Source organism: Diceros bicornis, chromosome 14 (genome assembly GCF_020826845.1).
Source record: "Diceros bicornis minor isolate mBicDic1 chromosome 14, mDicBic1.mat.cur, whole genome shotgun sequence".
Classification (NCBI taxonomy): Eukaryota; Metazoa; Chordata; class Mammalia; order Perissodactyla; family Rhinocerotidae; genus Diceros; species Diceros bicornis.
The window spans coordinates 45,194,177-45,221,468 of NC_080753.1; the positions used below are offsets into that span (position 1 = coordinate 45,194,177).

At 36.6% G+C, this 27,292-nt stretch overlaps 2 long non-coding RNA genes across 3 annotated transcripts in view; one reads left to right on the forward strand and one right to left on the reverse strand.

The window, feature by feature from the left end:
• The window catches only part of LOC131414096 (uncharacterized), a 45,176-nt gene extending 27,254 nt beyond the window's left edge, over positions 1-17,922 (reverse strand). The window contains exons 1-7 of the long non-coding RNA XR_009222107.1: positions 17,743-17,922; positions 12,904-12,981; positions 12,179-12,529; positions 11,343-11,435; positions 6,679-6,737; positions 3,910-3,964; positions 3,080-3,194 (exon numbers count right to left, since the gene is read on the reverse strand). This is a non-coding gene — a long non-coding RNA (uncharacterized LOC131414096). The remainder of the gene's footprint in view (positions 1-3,079; positions 3,195-3,909; positions 3,965-6,678; positions 6,738-11,342; positions 11,436-12,178; positions 12,530-12,903; positions 12,982-17,742) is intronic.
• A 1,893-nt stretch (positions 17,923-19,815) lies between these two features.
• The window catches only part of LOC131414097 (uncharacterized), a 64,923-nt gene continuing 57,446 nt past the window's right edge, over positions 19,816-27,292 (forward strand). For both annotated transcript variants that reach the window (XR_009222108.1, XR_009222109.1), the window contains exon 1: positions 19,816-20,013. This is a non-coding gene — a long non-coding RNA (uncharacterized LOC131414097). The remainder of the gene's footprint in view (positions 20,014-27,292) is intronic.

Below are 27,292 nucleotides of genomic sequence, written 5' to 3' on the forward strand. Positions count from 1 at the left end.
TCATAAGAATACTCTAGAAACTTCTGCTCCAAACAACTTGGCCTATCCCTGAAATAGATCTTAAATATTTGCATGTTAAGTCTAGGATTACCCATGATGCCTTAGAATTTCTTTATTCTATACTTCACCTGTCTAAATTTAACCACTCCTTAAAGTATGGCTGAAATTTTGGTGTACTTTTCCAGAATCTCTTAGATAGCTGTAAGGGATCAGACTCCTATGGGCTCCTCAGATATGCATATATTTTACATATACATTCATCATTCTGACGGTACCACTGTACAAGATTATTTCTGCATTTTAGGTAAACTTTTAAAAATCTTAGAAAATATCTTCCAAGGATTTATTCTAGCTAGTAGAAAAGTAGCTGACTTTCACGTCCTCTTTCTGTTTTCTGACAAGCTGTAACAGGCTAACTCTAGTACACACCAGCCAAATATCACTCCACGGGTATTTTGCCCATATGTTTGTCAGTCTGAATAGCTTGAATAAGTTCTAGAGGTTTACTGGAGCAATGCTGTTGGCCCTGAGTCTCAACCATGAATAAACAGGAAAATAAATAATCGCTATTCAATGCAGAAACTATTGCAGAACTTTTTTCTCATACATTTTCTTATTACCTATAACAATGCAATAAGACAGATGTTATTGTTATTGTTATCATTTCTATCATTATTATTGTGATTGGAACTTTTTATATGAAGAGACTGACAACCAGAGAGAATAAAAATCTTAGACAAAGTTATATAGCTTACAAGAGGAAGATGTAGACTTGAAAACAAGCTCGATCTGATTTCAAAAAGTTTTGCTGGGGCCAGCCCAGTGGCGTAGTGGTTAAGTTCACAAGCTCTGCTTTGGCAGCCCAGGTCCGTGGGTTAGGATTCCCAGTGTAGACCTACACCACTTATCAAGCCATGCTTTGGTGGTGACCCACATACAGAATAGAGGAAGATTGGCACAGATGTTAGCTCAGGACTAATTTTCCTCAAACAAAAAAGGGGAAGATTGGCAATAGATGTTAGCTCAGAGCAAATCATCCTCACCAAAGAAAAAAAGAAGTTTTGCTTCTTTGTTTTTAACACAACGAGTCTTCAAAGATTCTACGATGACACTATATATATCTCCTAGGCCTAATCCAAACCACTCATGATCCCTTCATTCTATCCCAGATCCACCAGATTCCTCGGTCAATGACAATGGTTAGTCAACCAAATAACCAATATTTTTAATTAGTACACACATTTGACCAAGAAGTAGTCATCAAATAATCATTTCAGACACCTGCTTTGAGATGACTAAGTCAATGATTGATATCACCACTGAAAACTCAACTAAAGGATTCTCTCCTCTCTCTCTCTTCCCTTCTCTCTCTCTCTCTCTCTCTTCCTCTCTCTCTCGATACCAAATATGGGTGACCTACGGGTAATTACAAGCTTTATTGGAGGGTCTATTCTGAGAACTGCATTTGCATGATAAAATTGAAAACAACCAAAAGAAGGCCTATATCAGTTTAGTTCTAGACAGAAATATATTCAGGATAATAAGTCTCTGTCTAGAGAGAATAAACAGGTGGCACCTCCTACTTCTCTTAGTAGGAACTTGATAGCTGGCTCTTTAACTATTTTTGCATCACAAACTGTAAATGAGGTTGGCGTGGTTTACATATTAATTTGCAGAAAGCTTAGTCCAGTTTTATATGAATACTGCAAAGTATTTTTTGACAACTTATTAAAAATTTAAGTATGATTCCAAACCCTCAGGCTACTTTATTTTTAAAGTTAAATTTTCTTCTGAAATAGAAATAAATGATGCCTGTCAAAAACCTAGAGCCCTAATAGCTTTAGGCTACTTTCCAAAAATAAAATAGCGGTCTGTATCAGTCAGCAAACTGCTGGTGTCTTGTTGTACACAGCCTCTTTTAATGGTTGATAACTTTTGCAGTTGAAATTAGCCTGGAACTTGTCCAGAAAAGACTGGCTCTATGTTAACAATATGAAACAAATTATGCCTTATCCATCGAGGTGACAAAACAAGAGTGGACATCCTGCTTTTGGTAAGAAAATGGGTAAGAAAACGACTTACCCTTTCTAAATGAACAATCAAGTCATAACCAAAATATTTCAGCATGAAATGTCTCCTTACTTCATTTCCTCATCTTGAAAAAAGGGACATGAGGAAAAGAAACCCAGTGTTCATTGAACATCTATTCTGTGCCAGATATTTTACAAATTTTCCTGTTTTGATAAAGTGGCTGATTCTTAGAGGGGATTTTTCTAGGCTTGATAGCCTCTTTGAGATGGAGGAGGGAAGAAGAAATTAAGAGAGAAAAATGAGCACTCTCCTTGAGAAATGTCTTTGTTGTTTTAAGAAAATATGCTTTTTAAATTCTAGATCTGTGCCTCCCAACCAGGGTAGTATGTTTGCAAATATATGTGTGGGGGACAGGAGAGTGTCCATGGTTTTCCTAATGATTGGAGGTAGGGATGCTTCTAGCATTTAGTGGGCAGGAGCCAGAGATGCTGATTTTACTGCATTGTGCCAGACTGTCCAGCTCAACATGTCAATAGTACCACCCCCCACCACAGTGAGGAATACTGATCCTCACCATTTGCTGCTGTATTTGTCTTATGTAAACACGAAAAGAAAAGGCATCTTTAATATTACTCTCATTAACATTGGGATGACAAATATCACATATTTGTGATCTTATTAGTGGTAGTTTAACATGAATACATAAAGAAGAATGTAAAGGATTTATGATATTTTCTTCCCACATGAATCAAATAAACTCAGGCGTCCATTATTATTATCATTACTACTATTATTACTACTGCTACTGCTATATTCTCAGTATTTGGATCATTTTCAGGAAATGGAACATTCCCTCCTTGAAAAAATTCTAGTTCTTCTGAAAGACATATAATTTATCATTCAGCTGTCCCTTCCAGAAGATACGTTTCTTGTTTATATGCAGCATAGCATGCAACTCCCCATCTTTATTTCTTTTATTATTTTTGTGGAAAAATATCATGATGTGTAAATGGTTTAAAACAGTTCAGTCATCCATAAAATAACATACCTCCAACACCAAAGAAAGAAGAGTTTTATTCTGTGTGTGAGAACAAACTGCCTTCCCATTCTTCAGCATCATCGATAAGTTCATACGGGCCTTGAAAAAGAAACTCAGAATAGTGCTGGTGTGAATATGAGGAAAGAGCCATGTGAGTTAACCTGAAATTGTTAATCGCTTACTTAATCTCTCTTTTCTTTCACAAATACACTTTCCTGATTGCAAAAACCATCAAGTCACCCTTTGCATGTTGCCAGTAAGACCAGCCAAATAGAAAGTGTTTTAATTCTCTTATTTTTCTTTCTTTTTATTTATCCTTTCTTTTTTTTCAACCAAACTATATTTGCTCTGTATAAAATATTTGACACCACTCCATGAGTGGTTCAGGAGCCAGGCTTTTCTAAGCCAGAGAACATCTTCAGCAACTTACAGCCAACCTTCTAATATTTTTTGATGGGGATTTTTTTTCTTGCTTTCCTTTCAACTTTGCTGCTCACTTGTTTTTCTTTATGACTTCTTCTCACGGTATGTCTATAAAGCAAGTAACAAATTCATAACTGATTTTATTCCCACGGGTTCTCTAGCTTTATTGAAAGAATGAAAAGATGAAGATATTGGGTGCTGAAGAAAATTTCTCTCTAAATGCTTACACATCACCTAGAATATGTAGCAATTATTGAACTAGATTCCCCCCAGGGTCTGTTAGGGGCTTGGAGAACTGCAGAAAATCCTCAGGGCCAGTAAAGTGTCATTTGCCACATTAGGATTTCACTCATCCCTTATAAGTATAAAGTGAACTTATCGACAAGGTCACCTTAATGTCCCTTTCTCATACTCACACGCATGAAAATATGTGAAGAAGCACGTGATGATGTAAGATCTTCTTAAACATTCCTGAGAATGACAAAAATTTAAAATTTGTCATTTATAACTTAGAATTTTTATATCATTAGACTCAATCCTGTGAGCAGGATTTAAGAGGGGTTAGAGAGCTCTTAGGAGAATATTGGTCTCCAAGATCCTTAAATGAAGGAGGAGGTACTTCTAAGGAGAAAAAGAAAGCAAAAAACTAGTCTGCAAGATCATCAACATTTTATCTATGGCCAGGGTGTCCACACTGTCTTTGTGGATTAGATATTTGACCAAGAAATTTTAGATATGTGTTTATTTTTATTCAACTTTAAATAAATTCTATATCTTGCTTAAAGAAATTCTGGAAAACAAATATTCTTATATGATGTGAATAATCAGCTCTTATTTTCTGAAATTTGGATTTTTTTTGACAAGTTTACTTAATGAAAGAAGTAATTGCTGAGTAATTTTATAAAACAAATATTTATCTAAAGTGAATCATATGTTTGTTTTGTTTTCCATTACTTACATCACAATTTCAGGGCTCATTCTGAGGGGAAAAATGTGTGACCCAAAGCCAGGCACAGACGTAGCTGCCGGCATGTGTCTGGCCTCTGACAGAACAACAAGTTTCACAGTTGGTCAGTCATGCAGAAAGCATGCACTGGGTGCCAGGGCTGAGATCTTGTGGGACTCAGGTCCTAGAACTAGATATTCAGGTGTGAATGTGCCCTCCCAGGTGCCACACAGAATAATAATAGTAGTAATGATAATAATAACATTTTTGAACATTTAATATTTTTTAAGCATTTTATATGTATCTACTCATTTAATTGCAACAACTCCCTCATGAAAGTATTATTATTATTATTACCTACTTTTTTTGAGGAAGATTGGCCATGAGCTAATATCTGTTGCCAATCTTCCTCTTTTTGCTGAGGGAGATTGTCCCTGAGCTAACACCTGTGCCCATCTTCCTCTATTTTGTATATGGGACACCGCCACAGCATGGCTTGATGAGCCATGCGTAGGTCTGCAGCTGGGATCCTAACCTGGGAACCCTGGGCCGCCAAAGCGGAGACTGCAAACTTAACAACTACACCACTAGGCTGGCCCCCCTACTACCTACATTTTAAAAAGAAGGTCATATCTTGTTCTGGCCAAATTATAGAAACAGAGGCTGCAGACATTCAGTACTTCTGAGTATTGTGGGATGGGGGAGAGGCTGCCTGTTCATTTATATAAAGTATTGATATTGCTTTGTGTATTAGTTTCCTAGGGCTACCATGACAAAGTAACACAAACTGAGTGGCTTGGTCTCAGTAGGTAGTATCATATCAACAAATATACCCTAATTTAGATCCTTGAAATCTTTCACCTAAATCATTACACCTGGCCTTTGTAATGCTCTTTTCTGCACGCCTTGCCTTCCCTCCACTATATCTTCTGCAAATACCTCAGGATGCTGTTTCTGAAAGACAGGTTTGATAGTTTCACTCTTCTGTTGAGCTCTCATTTTCTTGCATGGGAAAGACAATTCTCTAAAATTTGATTTTCACTTACTTCTTTGATCTCAGTGATTGCTGCCCTGCCCTTATATGAATCCTATACTGTAATCCATTTATATAACACCACAGTGCCTGGAGCACATATTGGGAAGCTCTCAGACAGAGATAAACAATAATAAGGTGGTCAGAGTATATATATATTTATATAACACCACAGTGCCTGGAGCACATATTGGGAAGCTCTCAGACAGAGATAAACAATAATAAGGTGGTCAGAGTGAGAAGAGAAAATTCAGGAAAGAGTGATGAACTAGAAAACAGTGAAGAGATTCAAAAATGGAGAAATGAGTTACAGTGATAATACCTCACAAAGTACAAAAGGATGACTTAAAAGTGCCTATTGCACTTAGTAACTAGGATCTTTGATCATCTTGACAAGATGAGTTTCTGTGGGATGATGGATCAGAAACCATCTTGAATTAGATGAGAAATTGAATGAGAATTAAAGAATTAGAAGCATCAAGTTCAGACTACTCTTTCAGGTAGCTTTGTTATTCAAGAAAGGAGGGAAATGTGTGATCTTTAAAAAGAAAAATCACAGCAAATTTTTAAGTTGGGAGGATTTTGAGAATGATTATACGCTTAAGAAAATAAGCCAAAGGAGAGAGAATGTTTGTTATTTTAGACAAGAGAAGAGATAATCAATGAGTCACGGAGGCAGGCACTGATGGCATTGGGGTTCAGGTGAAGTTATTAACTTTGCATGGAGGAGAAACTTCTCATCTTAAGATGTCAGAACAGGAGGAAAAGATGCAAGAAGATGCAGATATATTAATTTGATTGGGACACTTGATATTTTCTGTCAAATAGGAGACTAGGAATTTTGTTGAGTATAACAAAAATCCTAGGCCTAAGGGAGTCAGAGAGAGTAATGATTATTGGAAAAGCTATTGTGGGAAATGATAGAAAAAGCTAAAGATGGGGGTTAATATATAGGATGTGTGAAGAAGGGGAATAATGTGTAGGATATGTGAAGAAGGGTGTGATGGATGGCATTAATACATAGGGAAAAGAAAACCATAAACCAGGAGCCAAAGTCTACAATTAATGTAGAGAAAATACCTGGAAGTCAGAAGATGACAGAGACTAAGAGTAGAAGAGGGTAACATCAATGAAGGATGCAGTCTTAGAGGAGAGTGTGTTAAGAATCAATCTAAAAAAAGATATTGGAACTCTAAGATTGCTTACTTTGGTTCTGGATACTGTATTTGGTGTAACTTGAGAAAAACTGTCACCATATAAAACACCTGCAGAGTAAAAGTGGGGGAATCAAGGTAGTTTCTGGGAATTACCTGCCCTGGTACCCCTTGAACAATGGATGGATAAGTATTTGAGGAGATGGCTGTGTCAATAAATTGTCTGACTTTGTACACTGCTGGGAGTTCTCAAAGGACTTAAGCTTCCAACATCAGGCAAAGCACTCTTGGGTAATATAAGGACTCACTCTGAGCCAGTGAAAACACAGGATCTGTGCACTCTCTACCCCAAGGCAGAGTAAAGCATAGATGAGAACACATCTAAAAATGGAACTACATTTGGTCTTTGCATAGACTTGCTTCTCATAGTGAAACTAATAACTCCTGGTAAAAACATATTAAGAAGAGCTGTTTGGTACAGTAGTGCCACTAGACATCTCAACAAGAATCCAGCTTTAAAAGGTATTCCAGAGGTGGTTCTTCCAAGAACCATCACAAACTAGTCTAAGGACTAGCAGCATTGCCTCCCCTGGGAGATTATTAGAAATACAACATAAAAAAACTTCTGGGATTCAGCAAAAGCAGGTGTAAGAGGGAAGTTCATAGTGATAAATGCCTCCATCAAGAAAAAAGAAAGAGGGCTGGCCCCGTGGCTTAGCGGTTAAGTGCGCCCTCTCCGCTACTGGCGGCCCGGGTTCGGATCCTGGGTGTGCACTGACGCACCGCTTCTCAGGCCATGCTGAGGCCGTGTCCCACATACAGCAACTAGAAGGATGTGCAACTATGACATACAACTATCTACTGGGGCTTTGGGGAAAACCAAAGGAGGAGGATTGGCAATAGATGTTAGCTCAGAGCCGGTCTTCCTCAGCAAAAAGAGGAGGATTGGCATGGATGTTAGCTCAGGGCTGATCTTCCTCACAAAAAAAAAAAAAAAACAGAGCTTAAACAAACAACTTAACTTTATACCTCAAGCAACCAGAAAAAGAACAAAATAAGCACAAAGTTAGCAGGAAGAAGGAAATAACAAAGATCAGAGTGGAAATAAATGAAATAGAGACAAAAAAAAACAAGAGAAAAGATCAATGAAACTAAGAGCTGTTTTTTTGAAAAAATAAATAAGATAGACAAATCTTTAGCTAGACTTACCAAGAAAAAAAGAGAGAGAACTCAAATAATAAAATCAGAAATGAAAGAGGAGATGTTACAACTAATGCTACAGAAATACAAAGAATCATAAGAGACTATTATGAACAATTACGTGGCAACAAATTGGACAATCTAGAAGAAACAGAAAAATTTCTAGAAACATATGACCTACCAAGACTGAATCAGGAAGAAATAGAAAATCTGAATACACCAGTTACTAGTAATGAGATTGAATCAATAATCAAAAACTTCCCAACAAAGAAAAGTCCAGGACCAGATGGCTTCACTGGTGAATTCTAACATTTAAAGAAGAACAAGTACCAATCTTTCTCGAACTCTTCAAGAAAATAGAAGAGGAGGGAACACTTTCAAACTCATTTTATGAGGCCAGCATTACCCTGATACCAAAACCAAACAAGGACACTACATGAAAAAAAACTACAGGCCAATATCCCTGATGAACATAGATGCAAAAATCCTTAACAAAATATTAGCAAACAGAATTTAACAATATATTAAAAGGATCATACACCATGAGCAAGTGGAATTTATTCCAGGGATGCAAAGATGGTTCCATAAATTAATGTGATACACCACATTGACAAAATGAAGGATAAAAAAATCAGTGATCATCTCAATAGATGCAGAAAAAGCATCTGACAAAGTTCAACATCCATTCATAACAAAAAAGTCTCAACAAGTGGGTGTAAAGGGAACATACCTCAACATAAAAGAGGCCATTTATGACAAGCCCTCAGCTAACATGATACTCAATGGTGAAAAGCTGAAAGCTTTTTCTCTCAGATCAGAAATAAAACAAGAAGGCCCACTCTCACCCCTTTTGCTCAACACAGTACTAGAAGTCTGAGGCAGAGCAATTAAGCAAGAAAAAGAAATAAACGATATCCAAATTGAAAAGGAAGAAATAAAACTCTATTTGCAGATGACGTGATATTATATATAGAAAACCCTAAGGACGTCACCAAAAAGCTGTTAGCATTAATAAATGAATTCCATAAAGTTACAAGAATACAAAATTCGTATACAAAAATCAGTTACGTTTCTACGAAAAAAAAGAAAGAGGGGGAGAAAAATGCAGAATCTCAGCTTCCATCCCAGACTCAATGCATCCGAATCTGCTTTTTAACAAGATCCCCAAGGAATTCCTAAGCACATTAAAGTTTGAGAAGTACCACTCTAAAAGCAATTCCTGAGAGCCATAGTTGCTGGGAGCTTAAATCTTTTTGAGTTTTGTTGTTATTGTTTCTAATAGCCCAGTTCCTAGCACACTTTAGGCACTCAGGCACATTTGACAGAAACAGGTTTCTGAGAGCCAATGAAAACAAGCTGCCCTCTGAGGGTAGTTGCCCAGCTGGGAGCCTATGTCCAGCTGGCTGAGAGACCTTTCCATTTGTATGAGAGGTAGAGGCAGGTAGTGGAGTGGGGAAGGGATGGTAGAGTATGTGTGTGTGCGCGTGTGTTTGTGTGTATTGTTCCCCCCTCTCCCTCCCCAGAATTTTGTGGCAGTGGCAATAATGACCTCTAGGGAGAGCTCCAGCTTGCTCTAGAATGGATTTTTTTTAACTGCTGTTCAAATTCCTGGTAAAGGGTGTGACCTCAAGAAGACTCTTGGAATACATCAGGTGCAGCAAAGTGGTGGGTTATGTCTCCACAGAACTTCTGCATACATTGTATACTTCCTTTAAACTTTGGCCTCAATGCATCTACTGGAACACATTCATTAAATGCTAGAAAAAAGGGATTTCATAGATGATCCTCTCCAACAATCCTATTGATTCATTCACAGGTTAAAAATGGAAAAGCTGTCTTTGGGAGTGATTAAGTCTTAACCTACTAAGTAAGTCTCAACAGCAGAACTAGCCTGGGTTGGTTGCAGAAGAGAAGGATTCCTTAAACTTCTTGGCTTTGAAAAATAGAATCTCCTTCATATCTTGATGTTTTTACTGCCTCATTCATGAAAAGGAGAAACACGGAGTTAGTGACTTTTTTTTTAAGTTTGAAGTTTGATGGCATAAAAACAGACACGTAGATAAATAGATAAATAAAACAGAATAGAGGTCCTGGAAATAAATCCACGCATATATGGTCAATTAATTTGGTACGAAAGAGCCAAGAATATACAATGGGAAAACGACACTCTCTTCAAAAAATGGTTTGGGGAAAAATACCATAAGAATGGAACTGGACCCTATCTTACACCACACACAAAAATCTACTCAATATGGATTAAAGACTTGACTGTAAGACCTGACACCATAAAACTTCTAGAACACATAAGGGACAAGTTCTTCAACATGGGTCTTGAAGATGATTTTTTGGATTTGACACCAAAAGCAAAGCCAACAAAAGCAAAAATAAATAAGTGGGACTACATGAAACTAAAAGGCTTCTGACAGTAAAAGAAACCACGAAAAGGCAACTACAGAATGGGAGAAAATGTTTCAAATCATACATATAATAAGGGGTTATTATTTAAAATATATAAAGAACTCATACAACTTCATAGCAAAAGAACAAACTATCTGGTTAAAAAATAGGCAAAGGAACCAAATAGACATTTTTCCAAAGAAAAGGTAGATGAAAAGATGCTCAACATCATTAATTATCAGGGAAATACAAATCAAAACCATAATGAGATATCACCTCACACATGTTAGAATGGCTTTCATCAAAACGACAAGAGTTAACATGTGTTGGCAAGAATGTGGAGAAAAGTAACCCTTGTGCACCATTGATGGGAATGTAAATTGGTGTAGCTGCTATGGAAAACAATATGGAAGTTCCTCAAAAAACTAAAAATAGAACTACCATATGATCCAGCAATTCCACTTCTGGGTATATATCTGAAGGAAACAAGTCACTACCTCAAAGAGATGTCTGCACCCCCAAGTTCATTGCAGCATTATTTATGATAGCCAAGACATGGAAACAACCTAAGTATCATCGATGCTTTATCATCGATAAAGAAGATGTGGTCTATATACACAATGGAATATTATTCAGCCAGGAAAAAGAGGGAAATCCTGCCATTTGTGACAACATGGATGGACCTTGAGAGCATTATACTAAGTGAAATAAGTCAGAGAGAGAAAGACAAATACTGTATGATCTCACGTATATGTGGAATCTAAGGAAACTGAGCTCATAGATACAGAGAACAGATTGGTGAGATAGGGGGTGGGGGAAATGAGTGAAGATGATCAAAAGGTACAAACTTCAATTATGAGTTCTGAGGATGTAATGTACAACATGATGACTTGCTGCTTATAGTTTAAAAACTAAAATAAAATAAAATTTGAAGTTTGAACCTGTCTCAAAATAATGCCTATTCAGAAAGTGAGGGATTCCACAGAAGCTTCAGCAAACGTAAAGAAGAAAGATAGCATGTGCCTTTTTCTATTATTTACATAAAGCAAGTGAAATGCAAAACTATCAGCAATAAAACTACACTTTGACTCTTCTCTATGAATTAGAAGCTGCACTTACCCGCAATGCAGTTGAAGTTCAAAGACTAGGGAAATCATACCCTGTGCTTTTGTCTGTTGGCTAAACTCCTCTGTCCCCTGTTTCATTATCATGCTAAATTGGAGGGTAGGAAGAGAAAAACAGAGTGAAGCTTAAGCCTCAGTCTATCAGTTTACTTTACTCAAGGGAGAGCTTTGAGCAGGAGAAACCAAGTTCAGGACCATCACACCATTGTTCTAGATAGAGCACATTATATGAGAAGATACATATTTAAAGCCCGCAGTGATTCACTTGAATCATGTTTTGAATGTCTTTTTTTCCTCAAATTAAAGTTGATCTCTTTGCTTTAGTTCCTTTTTCAAGGTTATATGTGTGTCTGTGTGTTTATTTTCCAATGTTTTGTTTGTTTTTTGCTCCAAATAAGGATACCTTTTAAACTATAGTGTTGATTCTCATCATGAACAATAGACTAGATTTGAGTCAGAGTCAACCAACCCCCATTGTAGAGCACCTCTAATGTGCTGAATACATGTTCATTTATGTGAATCCCACCAAATCTGTGATGGGTTTTATTTATGCCCAGGCACGATTTTCCTGAAGTAGCTGGTAAACTAAGGAACCAGGAGTCCGATGTCTGTTTCACTGCACTAAACTTGACCAGGTAAAGGTTGCCATCCTTTGTAACTCTTTCGGCCATTTGTGTTTTTTCAGCATTTCAACTTATTAAAATATAAGTTAAAATAGTTATAAAGAATCATAATTTTGGGGACACATAAATATATAGCAAGAAATAAAGCAAATGAGCTCAATAGCATTTTTGAGGAAATTGACATGTGTGTGCAAACACTCATACACACCTCATCCTGAGTGTGTAGCTGCTGGTGCCCGGTCAAAGAGGAATGTTGTGAAAAATATATGAATTGTTTTCAAGAGTGATCACTTTGCAACAGGAAGCGTTTTACTTGTTCTCGCTCTCTCTCGTTTTCTTTCTTTTAAACAAAGGGGAGATTGTTTATAGCGGCTCAGATATATTTTGTAACAAATCATTAAAATGATCCAATCCAGGCCTTTCACTAGAGCCAATTTTTTTGGTAATGATGACCTTGAGATACACAGAAGCCAGACAGGTTATTCTGCTGATTCAGGTTTTTTGGATCTTGTATGCACATAGTTTTCTCCCAAGACAAAATTAATCATTTTAAAAGCACCTAAAATATAAAGAGAAACATCCTAAGACTCCAAATTAATAGGTATATCTCAATATTATTTTTCTCTGCATCAGGGGATCTAAAATGATAGTGGAAACAGACTATGTTTCCTAAATGGCAGTGATAATTTTAAAGTGCACTGTATATCTAGTTTAATTTTTCCAACATGTAACTGACTTTAATAGTATAGATTATATATTTTTTAATGATTTTGGGCGAAGAAAAGTGACTATTCAAAGTGTCAACTGTAAGTTCATTCTAAATGCAACTTTTGCATGCAATAATAAAGAACATGCACCTAGACATTTAACATTGCCACTCTAACTCAAACATTTCCTGTCTCGAGTGTTTGGAAAAAATTGCAAATACAGTACCTTGTGTACATTCTTTTTTCTCTTCCTGCCAACAGATGGATTCTCCCTTCTGTTCCTAGACACCAGAGATGTCATCAGCTGTTATGAGAAAAGACAGGTTCTTAAATTCAGGCCTTGAGGAGAAAATCGTTTTACTTCACCTTTAGTAAGGATTTCATTTGTAAACATTCCTGTCAATTGAAACATACCAAGAAGACAATGACTGAACATTGCAGCCGAGCAATGTGGCAGAAGGATATTAGGCAGTAGCAGAGGCTGGAAATGCTAGGATTTGCCATCTGTGCAGAGGTGAATCCTTTCAACATCATAAATCTGTCACAATTCCATCATTGGGTAAAGGTCACCTACCTTTATGTATTCAACCCAACCCTCTTTCCATTTACAAACATGGAGCTCAATCACAAAATGAACGAGAATGTCTTAGAATATGACTAAATTAAATTTCATAAAAGAAAGTGGATATAAAATCATAAAAAAGAGAGAGAGATCAAAGGCAGCTCTCCAAGATCAACTTGAGCTTACTCAAGATTCTATTCTTAACAGTCCCTGCTTCCTGCTTCCACTGGTTTATAAAGAACTTAAGGCCCAGAAAGAAGCCCACAGGGCAACAGGTGAGGGGCACAGCAGGATGTGAATCCTCTGAAAGACAAAAATGGCGGGATAGAAACTTGACCTTCTGATTTTAGAAAGAAGAGCCTTATATTCCTGAAATCTTGGAATACTTCTCTGGTCCCGTTTTTATTTTGATATACATACATGGTCACAATTAGCTTTCTTTTGGCTGTTGCAGCTTATAGAAGTTTTGAGAATCTTCCATAGTCTTTATAATACATGCTGCTGAACAATGCTTAAGTTATTCTGCATTTAAACAATTAATTTGTTAGACCCATGGAGTAAGACTTTGTATTTATTTTTATTAAAATTCACCTTGTTTTATGGAGCCCAGTTGCTGTCTAACGCAATTAATTTGTTTTTACTCCCAGTTTCATAGCATACACACAGTACAATTTCACTAAGAGGGGGGTAAAAAAGCAGAAGACAAAATGAAATATTTCAGACGACGTTTGTATTGTGCTTTGAAATATAAGAAGGATTTTGAGAAATGAGCATCACAGGGAAGGTTATATTTTTTTCTTCTCTTATTGTGTACTTTGCTTCTAGCCGCTCATCACCTCCTTCTCCAATGCCCACCAAAACATATTTTACACCTAATGGTCAGACTTGTGAGACAAGAAAAATAAAAATAAAACGTCAACATCAGCACAAAGAATCTAAAAGGTTATCATTGTGATTTTACTTTATGTTGTAAGCTCTAGGGGATTTGAGACATTCAAAACAAAAGGAAGTAAATTAATTTGTAACCTAAAAGTTTCATTTATAAGTGAGGGAATAAAGGGTACATAATGGTCAAAAAATAGAGGTTCTCACAAGGGCGATATCACCCACCCATCACTAACCCTTACCCAATTTATGACAAAATGTGTGGGTTTAGAGGAGGAGATTAGTGTCAAGATAAATGGAAGGTGGTACTGACATTTGATATCAGGAGCAAGGGATGGTAAACATCCTGCAGATTTTGAGGCAGACTCAACAAAGAAGAATTATCCTGCTCCAAATGCCAATATCAACTCTATTGTGAAATAATGGTTGTGGTCAAATGACTTCTTCAAAAATCAGACAATATATGCCAGAGCCAGGACTCAAGCTCTGCCTCTACATTTTGTACAGAATGTTCATTTCTTAAAGCTTTGAAATCTTTTATGTTTGAACTGTGAGACATTTTATAAAAAATGTAGAAATAGATTTATTTTCAATTTTCAGTCGTGCTTTTACTTTTCGTGTTGCTTATTTGGCATTTAACTTGTGCTAGCCAGTTGTGTCTTGTTCCCACAAGAAGGAATTTAGACAATGTCAGAAACTGAGAGTGCTAGAATTTACTGTGTGTTTGGACATGGAACTTTTCAAGGATATAAATAAATGTCATTTCACCAAGTAAACTGTAAGAACTGTGGCGCAAGTCCATGCCTATTATTTTGTTATAACTTTAGTTCCAAGCACAATAACCTATAAGATGTAGAAACTTAACTGATTTTTAAGAAATTAGTAGTGAAGCATTTATATGTGTGGCTTGGGAGAGCATTTTATTAATAAAGTGTATTATTATTATTCTCGCTAATAAGATTATATCACTAGACAGGATTTTGGAGAAAATATTCCTAGATTCAAACTTTACAAACAACATAAATGCTGAGGGAATCTTAGAAGTTCTGAAATACTTGGATTCTACAGATTTCTTGAAAAAAAAAGATATCAAATATGCATATGTTTATAATCACTGTGAAACAAAAAGTGTAAAAAAATGCACATAAATAAGAGAATAGGCTTATTTTTAAATATATATTTGGGTTTATAAGCATGCATATAAGCATACATTGGGACTTATAGTCTGTTTGAGTATCTGCCAAGGATTTCAAAGTGGGGCTGTATTTTGCTCTCTTTCTTTCACCATTGATTAATTTGCTAGGTGACCTTGGGCAAATCTCTCATTTTTCCAGTATGTCAGTGTCTTCACCTCTGCTAACACATCTTAGGAGCCAGGGACATGACCATCTATACCTGCAGATAGTAACAAAGAGCATAAGTTTTAGCAAAAGAGGAACTGTAATTTTTATTTTATTATCAATAATATACTTTTGAGTATTTTTAGGAAATTGGGTTTATTTAGTTCAGGTTGTTTGTTAGTCTTCATCTTATGAGTTAACACACTGTCCAAACTTAAATGACTGAGAGAGTTGTTCTAGATCAATTTTGCTAGCAATTCTCCTACCTCATGTTCAATGCTCCTTTGTTCCTTATAACATGACCTCAAGATTTCCACAGGGACACCTGTAAGCCAAAGGCATAAATCTGGGAAGTATGTTATTTTTTTTCATTGTTGATCTCTCACTAGGTACCTATGTCAATGTTTCATTGGTCAAATTTAATTTATAAGGTGAACCAAACAGAAAATTAAGAAGGAGCCAAGATGAAGAAGGCAGCAAGACAAATACCTCATAAAGTTCTCAGCATTTCAACTAGCTGCAAAAGCCACTCTATAAAACATAAATTATATAGAACCTTTACTTATCATCTTTCCTCTTGTCCCTACTTCCTCTTTTAAAATTAGTTTCACCCAGTTGTGTTAGTTCTTTAAAAATAGCCTCAGGTGCCCTTATGTTTTCCTTCTTTCTAAACCACACCAATTCTAAAAGTAAACTAACAAAATCACACACACAAAACGAGGAAAGCCCAAAACATATTTAAAGATACAATTCAACAAGGACAGAATGATATCTTGATCCCCTGGGACAGCTCTGCCGTAACTACAGTAGAAAAAGTCATGAAGGCAAGAATAATGGTGAACTGGAGGAAAATGAATCTTGTATCTGCGATGTCTTGGGCAGTTGGAACTCAGTTTTATAGTAGAAAGTAACATCAGTTGAATTACTCAGAGTAGCGTCATTTCCCATGAAATTTTGGTTATAGTCCCCACTCCACTTGTACGGAAACCTATCAGAGCTATTCAGCTATAAGCACCAGAAGAAAATTTCTCATTTTTTACATTCGAAGCCAGTCTACATAGCTAGGATTGCATATTTATTTCAGGCAACTTCTGATCCTATGTGAAGTGTAAGTGCTAAAGACTGTGCACCATGCTTTCTGTGTGGTTAGTGGTGAGGGATCATCACAATACGTGAATAACTCGATTTCAAACAGAGAACAGTGGCTTGAAGTCAGGAGGGAAAAGCAGTTACTTACTTTTAAATCAGGACTATCAGGAAAGCATAGCACTGCGTCCTTTGGAACAGACAGAAAAACTACGTTGAAGGTGAAGAGAAAAGGCTGTCTGAGCATCCTGATTAGCTCTGGGCCTAGGGTAATAGATTCGTTCCCAAAGGTGAAAAGTAATAGGACGGAAATGCTAACTGCAAACGTTCTCTACTTTATAATTTTGCTTCCAGGTGGCCTGGAGTGAAAATATGCTTTGAGATAATTATGAACTTTGGGCATGCGAAGTCTCAATACAGTATTTATTATATTCTTGTTTAAAAAAACCCCCAAAACTCTGTGCACTGAACATTTGAAATAAACCTTAAAATATGCTAAATTCATTTTAATGTATATTGAAATGTTGAACCAAAAAAATCTCTAAATTCTACATTCGTTGCCTCTTTTTTATTGCATACTAAGGGTTTGAATTCAAAATATTATGTGCACATCTACGAGTACAGCTGACTCATAAATATTTAATTAATTCCACATCTCATTACTTTTATAAAACAAAGCATAGGAAGACGAAACGTACTTATTATTGATACATAATAGGGCTGAGCAACCAGTCACTTTAGATTAACCCAAATCCTGGGCCAACATCAGACCTCCTCAATTACGTTCACGTGGAAAAATGATATGGCAGGCTTTGCTAATGATGAAATTCACAAACGGGAATTACAAATCATTTTGAGCAAGGTTCTATGATGGCTACTTCAGAGAACTTAACAATGAAAAAGTACTTAATCCTTGATCTTAAGACAGTTAGAAAGTCCAGAGATTTTAAAACTATTCAACTAACCAAAGTGAAAGATTTAGGAGAAAACCAGAATTTAACCATTTCCTTGTCTATTTAAAAATAAATGTTCAACAACTACTACTTTGAGCATTTGGATAACTTTTCACTGAATAATTTGGTTAAATTTTCACATTGAAATTCCCCAGAAACAGTCCTCTTTTCAACTACCAACTTCTTAATCAACATGCGGATCACTTTAAGCCCACATTACTTCAAAATATAATTCCTACCTGAGCCTCTTTCTCAGTCTTCTCTTACAGCAGACTATCTTAAAAACTACTGATACCGAACCAAGGGGGCTCACCTCTTGGTGAGTTAAATAAGACTCTACACCAGTGGAAGTTGTCGCACAAAGTAAAGTGTATTTGCAGCAAATAGGAGGCCATGAGGAATCATTTCCAAAGTCGTGGCGTTCCGGAACAAAGGAAAGCAGGAAATTTTATTTGGTTGGGGAATGCATATTCAAAACGGAGAGGCGGGTATTCACTTACACAGGCTCAGTTGGAGAACATGCTTCCACATAACGAGGCCTAAGCTACTCTTGGAGAGATCTTTGCATTCAAGATAAGGCAAAGGTCATGGGCAGGGCTCTTGTGGCGAGCCTTGATCAGTTTCAGGACTGCTCCTGGTTACATCCTGGCTTGGTCAGTTTCAGGATGGCTGGTGGTTACATCTCCTTAACACACAAAAGGAAAAGAAACAACCTGGAAAAACAGTTAATTGCTTCCAAACCCACCTTTTAGTTTCTCGATGCCGCTAGTCGCTAGTCGGTGACACTACTTCAAGTGAATGTCTCATTTATTTAAAAAATTTTAAAGTATTGTTAATTGTTGAAAAGAATCAGAGAATACAGAAAGAAGTACAGATATTAATCACCCAAAATTTCAGAGTAGGGAAAACCACAGTTAATAGTTGGTTTATTTCTGTTCAAACTTCTCTAAGAATAAATCTACCTCTAGAGAGAGATTTTGCAAAATTGAGATTGATTTAAATATATTGCAATCTGATTTTGTCTTAACTTAGCAATGTATAAAGTGCCCTTTTCATATGTTATCTATTATTTAAGATATGTTTTAATGGCTTTGAATTATCCCAGCATAAGGATGCACCATGAGTTACTTAACAAATCTCTTTATTATTTAGGCATGCAGATTGTTTTCAAATTTTCACTATTGGAAAGAACACAGCAATAATCTTACATGCACATAAATTTCTAATCTTGTTTTTAAGTTCTCTGAAGTAGAACTATTGAGTATAATGTTATGAATGTTTTTAAAAGTTTTTATCCAATTGCTACATATCCCCCCAAAAGTTCCTCAGTGTTTCTCAAATAATTTTTCTCACAGCCATTCTTGTGCATAGATGGAATACCGTCTTGTTTCCTAAACTGGATTGTTCCTGAGGGAGAAGACCATGGTCTATACTTTTGGTAATAGCTCTAACTAATTACACTCACAATACACTGATCTCACATAAAGACTTTTCAGTTAATAAAGTTTTCTCCTAAAAGTGCTTGCAAAGCTTTACCATTTTTCAAGCAACTCCTCTTCCTTTTTTTAATTAAGAAATTTATCCAAAAACTTGCTAACATAAATATGCTATAAGAAGAACTATTTCAATGTAATTGTTTCAGGCAGGGATAGTCTACTTAATACAACAGATTCTGGTCTGAGAATGTCACCGACTAGGTGCCTTGAGAAACTCAAAGGTGGGTTTGGAAGCAATTCACTGTTTTTCCAAGTTGTTTCTTTTCCTTTTGTATGTTAAGGAGCTGTAACCACCAACCATCCTGAAACTGACCAAGCCTCACCTCAAGAGCTATGCCCATGACTTTTGTCTTATCTTTAAGGCAAAGATCTCTCCAGGAGGAGTTTAGGCCTCATTATGTGGAAGCATGTTCTCCAATTGAGCCTGTGCAAGCAAATACCCTCCTCTTCCTTTTGAATATTCATTCCCCACCTGAAATAAAAGTTCCTGTTTCCTTTTGTTTGGGGATGCCATGACTTTGGAAATGATTCCTCATGGCCTCCTATTTGCTGCAAATATGCTTTACTTTGTGAGACAACTTCCACTAGTGTAGAGTTTTATTTAACTCACCAGGGGCGAGCCCACTTGGTTCCGTAAGAAGAATGTTGTAGGAAACATACTTGAATGGTGCCTCATGTTTGGATGAGCCCAAAGAACAATGTTTTGCTTGGAGTGCCTTTGCCCAGAAGACAGGTCAAGTGAAAGGCATTTGCCTCTTCGACCGTTGGGCGTTGGTGCCACGTCCTCATGTTTTGAAGCGCCCTCATTTTTGAACTTTGTTTGCCTTCAAGGTGTTTCTCTGCGCTATAACTCTATTTGTAAGAGCCGTTGAAGTGCAAGATGACCACAGGACCAAAAGGGTTGAAAACCAGGTGAAGAAAATGATGTAGAAAGGAAACACCTTCCGTAGCAACATATTCACACCCCTCCTGGACCACCCATCACTCTCCATGAGGTCTCTTCCTCCTCCTAAGGTGAGTAAAATAAACTTTCATTGCATTTTATTTTACATACAAAGTGTATCTATTTACTTCCAAATCATCCTTGATTACTAATATAAACTTATTCAAGTAAAATATTTTTCTGTCAGCAAAAACTGGGATGGAATTAAATATATCATATTTTTTCCCCAATAAAAGTAATGGAAATATGTTTTCATTTAATGCTTTTGATGTAGTAGTGGGGTATTCAGAAACAAATTAACATCATTAAGTAAGGACTGACATATAGATTCAAGCAGAAAAAAGCAGATTACAAAAGAATATCTCCTTTGTGATCATAATTTTGTGTATATTTCTATAGTATATATATTTTTTAATCTGCAAGCATATAAACACAAAATTTTTAGAAATAACCAATGTTTTACTCTATGCATAGATAATTTGGTAAAAAAAATGCTCATTGCCTGATTTTGCCTAAATTGTATAGGCAATTAGGACTTCAGTTGTAGACCTGAAGGTAGAGATTGTACAGTTGTGAAAGTGTGACATCCATCAGGTCACCTGCAGGGTACAAATGGGGCTCAGGCCAAATACTCTGGTTGCAACCAAATTATTTTCCTTCTTGAAGTCTCTACTTCTAAAATTTTCCAAATAATGATTCCAAGTTGTAGCAAGGATTTACTGACTCTCTTAGTGAAAAATCTTGTAGTATACAAAAAAACAACATGCTTTAGTCCCACCCTAATCCTCCCATGAAGGTGTTTAAATTTGTATATTAATATCCACTTGGCTTCCCATATTTGCTTTTTTCCTGGATGATAGAAAGAATATTATTGTTATCTCCAAATGCAGAGATGTAGTCTGAGGTTAGAATTTTTCTTGAACAAATGCAAGAGAAGTAAAAGCATTCTCTTTCCTGATAAATATATCAAAGAAATATATCAAAGCTTCTTTTTTATATAAACTAGTGATAATTAAGAGTGATAACATTTCTCAGTTCATATGTGTGATGTTTAAAAGCAGTATTTAAAATTTCCTAAGTTTGATGCAATTGTGAAACATTTTATTCTTATTAGATTCTTTTAAAATAAAAATATAGACATATTTCTTTGGTCATTTTGTTTGCCCCTAGTGCCAATTTTAAATAACTCACTCAATTTTGAGGAACTTAAAAAGTCACCTAACTCTTTTAAAATGTGAATTTACTAGTTTTAGTTTTTAGATCACAAAGGGGTAGATCTTTATAGCTTATCCCTAGTTTCTGAATACTGTTTTATTGATTGCCAACAATGAACTAGGTAACATACTGAATAAAGTAGGCTTAATCTTAGAGGAATAGATTTTTAAAAATTGATGCAATTGCAAATACTTTTAAGGCAGATAACATGGACTGTGTTGAATATAAGTAGGAAATAATTAGATTTTAGTCATGGGTCTTCACTGAGTCCAATGGTGGCCTAATTCTTTGAAAAGTTAAGGGTGGGTCCGCTAAGATTTATTGACAATCATTTTAACAATGGGCAATAAATTAGGTGGTTTATATATATTGCCCCATAGATTCTTTGCAATGATTTAATTATAAAGTTATTAGACCATGTATTAGTTTCCTATTGCTGCTGTAACAAATTGCAATAAATTTAGTGGATTAAAACAAGACAAATGTATTTACTTATAGTTCTGGAGATCAGAAGTCCAAAATGGGTCTCAAAGGGCCAAAATCAAAGTGTTGTCAGGGTAGATTCCTTCTGAAGGGTCTAGGCTAGAAGAATTCCTTGCCTTGCCCACTCCAGCTTCTAGAGGCTACCCTCATTCCCTGGCTCCATCTTGAAAGCTAGCCTTCACATCACTCTTAAATTTTCTTCTGTTGTCACATCTCCTCCTCTGACTCTGACTCTTCTGCCACCCTTTTTCACTTATAAGCCCCTTGTTTGTGATTATATTGAGACCATACAGATAATTCAGATTAATCGCCTCATCTCAAGATTCTTAATCACAATCTGCAAGGTCCCTTCTGCCACATAAGATAACATATTCACATAGTCCAGGAATTAGGGCATGGACATCTTTGGAGGGTCATTATTCTTATATGTCAAATATTATTTTTCTCATTATGAACAAACAGTATGCATATATTGTTTGGGTTTCTGTCAAAATGGGATTTTTTTCCCCCAAATACTTTGAACATTTTATGACTGATTCCCATTTTCACCCTGAGTTGAAGAACTAAAAAGAAACATTAGAGATACCAGTGTGACATAAATGAGTCATTTGAACATAAAATTTTCATGATGTGGGCATGGATAAACATACTTTATCAATAATAATTTTGATAAGCATAACATTCTAGTAACTTTGACATATTGCTTTGTTATGGAAATGTTGACCTATTTCTCCCCTTCTCACTCAAGGAAAGAGGAAGAAAGGAAGGTTTGCACACTTACCATTTTTTATTGTGATTCAAAGGTGTCTTGGGAACAATAGCCAGTTAAGAGAGCTGAGGGTTGGTGATGGCCTCTCCTATTGGCCGTGAATGATCACCATGGGGTGTTTTTCTCTAACTGTCCTAAAGGTTAAGTCAGAGTTTATCAATCTCATTAATCCAGGTTTCCACTGGGTCCTGGGCGAATAGGTTTAGAATGTGATCAGTATGCAGCTTTCCTGACCTTTCTTTTGAGCCAGAACCTTAGCAAGGGTGGGAGACCCCATGTAAGTCTCAACCTCCACAGGAGGTGGTTTTCTTGTTCCTGTAGGGGTTGAAAGGAACCATATCAAAGTCAATTCAGCAGAGATAGTGAAAAGGTCACTGTGACTGTATTCTCTTGTCACGTAGTCTCAATACAGACTGAGTGGGTCCAGCTTTAATTTTCTGCTCCTCAATCTATTTAGTATCAGTGAATTTTTATTAACAAGTATGGTGAATATCTTTATCACTTTTCCTATGAAATAGTCTTGATCAATAGTCAAAGAGGAAGGATTGGCATTGGTTGATTATTTAATGTCTTTAAATCACTGCAGGTACCTTTGTTTTTATACTTGGCATTTCTATTGGGACATATAGCAAAAAGGAGTGGGAAAATCCCAGTCTTGTTTGGGTATATTTGAAGGTCAGAAGTGTAGAATATAATCAAGGAGTTTTCTGTATCTTTGCTCTCATCTGTCCCTGACACTACCAAATTCTTGATTCTGGTGAAGGAGAGTCCAGGGATACAGAAAACAATAGAAACAGAAATGCCCTTTTATTGGGGGTGGGGGGTGACAAGCCAACTACTTTCTATCTATGCTTTCAACGCTTCATGAGAACATGAAGTTGGTGTAGTCAAATGGTTGTATCACATGCGAACCCTTGGAACTTCTGTGAATCTTGGCAACATTTAGCCTCAGCTGGGACAAATACAAGATGCCAAGATGCTGTATTATTTGCATTTAGGTTTTACTCCTCAGTAAACCAGTAGGGATGATTTCTGTGGTGAAGCTACCTTCTAATGATTCCATTTGTATCCATAGGAGACCCATAAGCAAATGTTGTTCATTACTTCTGTATTACTCTAACTTTGACAAGAAGTGTGGTTACGTGAGCTCACGTTAGTTGGCGCAAACCAACAGGCCTTACTGTGTGGACTTGAATAAGCTATAACCATTGAATGCTGTTAAGTTTTCTCTTTAGTTGAACACACACGCACAACCTAATTTTGGAGCATTTGGGGAAATGCCCATGTGATTGTAAGATTGAGTGCTCTATCTATAATTAATAGGTAAATTACACTAAATTATGATCATAAAGTATAGAAGATGTCATTCTTATTTTCTAGAGGAAAAAATAAACATATATTCTTATATTCTCTTACTTACACTTAATGTATATTTTACTTTAGAAAAGTTGTGATGAATGAAATAAGTTTAATAAAGAATTCTATTTTAGAGTATTAAAATATAACCAGTAACATCAATGCAATTCTCCAGTGTCCTGCAGTCTTTCATGACCTTAACTGCTTGCCATATTCCATTTTGCCCTCTGGATCGAAACATGTCTCAGATTTTTCAAGAGGCTTGCCTTGTGATTTTTGCATGCTCGTTATTCATGGCTCTCTCTTCTAACATTCTTTTTTTGTGTGTGTGTGAGGAAGATCAGCCCTGAGCTAACATCTGCCAATCCTCCTCTTTTTGCTGAGGAAGACTGGCCCTGGGCTAAGATCTGTGCCCATCTTCCTCCACTTTATGTGGGACACTGCCACAGCATGGCCTGACAAGCGGTGTGTCAGCGAGCGCCAGGGATCCGAACCCTGGCTGCTGTGGCAGAGTGCGTGCACCTAACCCCTATGCCACCGAGCCGGCCCCCTAACGTTCTTAATTTTATTTTGAAACCACTTGTATTCCACTTTGTCTTTGCGGTTCCAACAGGGCTGACCAACACACTAGTTCTATGAAGTTTTGGGCCTGGATAACCTGTTTAATCTACTCTCTGGCCACAATAATAGATTCAGCAATGAGTGCTTGGCCCATGTTAATAGAATTTTTTTTTCTGAAATTACTGGGTAAGAGGCAATAGTGTGTTGGTAAAACAGCTGTAGGAGGGTGGGGGCTGGTGGGTAGTGCAGACATGGGAAGCTCTTATTTGTAGTGTTTGCTGATTTCCCATGGAGTAAATACTCCCACCGTGGATGATTTCCAAGATACTGAGTTGACATCACCAAATATGAGGATTTCTTTATGGTCCTCCAAATCTGGTGGGCAGTATCATGTCTTGAGGAATAAGGTTTGCTTTCCTCTTAGGCTATTATATTAACATGCTATTTGCAATACCTTTTGTGCATGCAGATCCTGCTAAGTGAAATGTCCCTGTCCACAACCCCTGAGGAAGAGGCAGCCCTGTGTAAAACAATGAAATCTCCTCCCCTCCCTCTGTAAATGATTGGGTAGGAGTGGATATTGACCAGAGGTAGTCAACCTACTAGCTATACAGAACCTACAACTTAGTAATCTAGGCCAACACAATTCACTTTCTTTGGGATTTTAATTGAGAAGCATAGAGAAAATCAAGCAATTGGTAGTCATTGCTGAAGATCAAAACCAGCATAGAGAAGGAAGCTGTGAGACAGTGTTGGGGCCTTAAGGTAGTGAATATGGCAAACTGAAGCTATAAAAGAATAGAAACTCAGAAAAAAACAAACACGTTAAAAAACAGAATCTTGTTTACCTTGAGAGATAAAGATAGAAAAGCCGGCTCCTACAGCTGCTTCAATTCTGCTCAACACTCTTGTTCCAGATCTGAATCACATATGTTCCTAAGAGAAGCTTTCTTTTTGTTGAGGCCACTTTAACGAGTCTGTTTACTTGTAACAGAAAGAGTAAGTAAAACATGAATTTGTACCAGGAGTCAGGTGTAAGCAGGTAGAAATCATGGGGTAATTGGAATTACTTAGTGCATCACTGTGGCTACGATGCAGAATGAAGTCCTAATCTGTGATTGCTGAAGAAGAGGAGTATCAGGACTATTCACTATGGAAGAAGTTAGGTAGCAAGCTAATATCCTTCGAGTTACTCCTCCTGGTAAATATCTTACCATCCCACAATAAATGACCTTATAGTACCAACCATGGGAACCACTTATTTCAAGGTTAGTGAACTATTGTAGAAAATGAAATATATGTTCAAGACCAGAACAAATGAAAAGTACGTAGCTCCAGATATGGAGAAGTGAAGGTTTCTTCTCATCTCTTTCATAATAGTTAGCTCTTATGACAGTTCTATGTTTTTACTACTATTTTATATCAGTTGTTTAGTGGTATTTGTGTAAGTTACAGATGCAGAGTGGAGACAAGTAAAACTGAATGGATTTCAACGATACAATTTCAAATATTAAAATATTAAAATTAAATAGTTAAAATAGCTAATTGTCCGTGTTCCACGTACTCTTTGAAGTACTTTAGATACATTGATTCAATTAATCCTCCCCAGAGTCCTATAGGGTAGGTAAGAAGCATACTTATTTTATAGATTAGAAGACTGAAGAATAAAGAGATTAAGATAACTGTCCAGATATTAAATATCAGAGCCAGATTTCATAGTCTGATTTCATAGCTTCAGATCAATGGTCTTGACCATTGCCCAGTAGACTCCAAGATCATCAAGCAGTTTTTGATGTGACCTTTTGACATTGCCTCTAGAGGCAGTAGATGGAGTTGACACAAGATTAATAGCATTCTATTTGCAAGATGTGGTTGTATTTACAACGAATGTGATAGGTGGAATGTGTTAGGTGGAGCCAACTTTGAAATTGTGTGAGTGGGATGTGGGCAGTTTGCTCTACTGGTTACTAGGAGCTGAACTACATTAGACATGTCAAGTACCTTGTTCACCATGGATACATTCCTTACTAGGATAAACTGCCTCACAAAAATCTTATTGCACAGTTTTTCACTTCCTTAGCCATTCCCAACGGGACCAAGAGGTGGGACACCATACCCAAGGGCAGTCAACACAAAAACTGATGAGGAAACTGTGATGTGGCCTGGCTCACAAAAGATGAGCTCAGTAAATGAGATTCTCTTGAACTGTTAAATTCTAGGGGAATGAGTCATTTAGCAGCAGGAACCAAAGTTAAATGTTGTAGAAATCAGCCTGGAAAGACAATAATGGACTTTGACAGCGATGAGGTAACAGAAACTATGAGTAAGCAGAGAAATTCAGTAGAGAAAAAATATAAAGGGTAAGGAAACTATTCTTTTCATAGGACTGTCAAAGTAAGCACGTAGAAAGTATTTGTGTCATATTATTGGCATAGCAGGTATACAATAAAGAACCCCAAATTGTTGCTGTTCAGGTCTCTAGATGTGTTGTGCACCCAGGAATATCTTTCTCTTTGAGACTCCACTAGAAGGTTGCCATGTCAATAGATCCTCTTCCCTTTTACTTGACGTTGTTTTTTTTTTTTTCCTAGTAAATGAAAGCCACTACCTAAGACAATAAAGATGGGTTCAGAATTGTTTAGAGCCCAATTATTGTCTTAGGCAGTAGCTTCTGGTAGCTATTATTTCATAGCTCCTCCAAGTTAAGAGTTAGCAATTCACTCTGAGATTCTTTCAGTGACACCTGGGGCATTTCTTTGCATGGCACTGGTACATGACAATATTTAAAGAAGCCTTTTTTGTTACCCATTCCTAAGAATGTGTCTGAACTGCAAGACCAGAAAGCTAACCAAATTAAAATAACTATTAGCTGCAGAAAGAACAAAGAAATGTGTCTCTTGCATGAACGAGATCTTAGATACGGAATTGAAACAGAAACAATTCTTATAAGAATCTATTTATGGAAA